General features: G+C 42.9%; 1 long non-coding RNA gene across 1 annotated transcript; it reads left to right on the forward strand.

The window, feature by feature from the left end:
- The first annotated feature begins 254 nt into the window (after positions 1-254).
- Positions 255-1006, forward strand: LOC118355866 (uncharacterized). Its single transcript, XR_004819144.2, has 2 exons — positions 255-396; positions 766-1006. It is a non-coding gene; the product is annotated as an uncharacterized LOC118355866 (long non-coding RNA).
- Positions 1007-1372: the final 366 nt, after the last annotated feature.

The following is a 1372-nucleotide window of genomic DNA, read 5'->3' on the forward strand; positions in this document are numbered from 1 at the left end:
TCACTGTAAAGAAATCATGGTCAGATGAAGCTTGTTTAATTCAGAGAATGGCATCATGTAGTTAAAAGCCTCCTTGTATTTATTATGGCTTGATTTTTTTTTGGTCCTTCCCTCCCTATCAACCACCAAAAAGAAAAAAAAAAAAGATATGTGAGGTCTGAACTCCAGTGCCTCTGAATTATTTGGAAATAGGGTTACTGTAGATGTGGTTGAGATGAGGTCGTGTGGGAGTAGGATGTTCCTCATCCGGTATGACTTGTGTTCTTATGAGAAGATGGCCATGTGCAGACAGACACACAGAGAAGGGCCTGCGTAGGTGGAAGTAGAGAATGGAGTAATGCAGCCATGAGCCGGGGAACACCAGGGACTGCAACTACCACCAGAAGACAGGAAGAGGTAAGGAAGGATCCCTTTTCAGGTTTCAAAGAGTGCATGTCTTTGCCCACACATTAATTTCAGACTTCCAGCCTCCAGAGCTGTGAGAGAACCAATTTCTGTTGTTTAAGCCACCCAGTTTCTGGAAATTTGTTATGGCAGCCCTAGAAAACTAATACCGTATATATGTTTGGGAAGTCAGCACTTGGGACTTCCCAAGTTTGGGAAGCAGAAGTTTTCCAAATGCTGTTGTGTTACGTATCTGTTTCTGTGTGACAAGTTACTTCAGTTTTGTGGCTTAAAACAACACAACTTATTATCTCACAGTTCCTATGGGTCAGAAGTCTGGGTGTGGCTTAGCTGGGCCTTCTGTTTCCCCGTCCCTCACAGGTTGCACTTGAGTTGTCAGCCAGGTGTGAGGCTGAGTGCTCATCTGAAGGTTCAACTGGGACAGGGTCAATCATAGACTGATGTTGGCATCTGGTTCCAGCTGAAGGACAACAGAGGAGGCCCGGGCTCCTCATCCTTTACTCTATGAGAGCTTCCTGCCATCTGCCTCATTTTGCAGTTCTTGCCATGGAGACTGCTCATACCACGGAGTGTTAAATAAAATGTGTCTGTATCATCAAAATTGTCTACTGTAATCATTCTCTAACATATACTAATATGAACTGAAGTCTCTGAAGACACAGAGAGGGTGTGCAGCATTTTGAAGGGCAGCAGAACATGGTACTCCAAAATATATTTCTTTGGCATAAGGATTATTTTGAGCTGATTATTTTGAGAAATAGCAGACCCAGGAAAAACTCTGAATATGGAGTTGAAATTACCTTTTTTTTAAAAGGGGAAGTGACCATGTATAAAGGAAATCTCCATTTGTCTAAGTGTCTTTTTCTCAGTACCAGGAAGAGAAGGATGGCTCCAAGTCACCAGAAACTTCTTTCAGTGGAGAAGTCACCAGTCAAACCTGCATAACATCCTTGCCCTCATTTACCAT

Source organism: Canis lupus, chromosome 25 (genome assembly GCF_003254725.2).
Source record: "Canis lupus dingo isolate Sandy chromosome 25, ASM325472v2, whole genome shotgun sequence".
NCBI classification, from domain to species: Eukaryota; Metazoa; Chordata; class Mammalia; order Carnivora; family Canidae; genus Canis; species Canis lupus.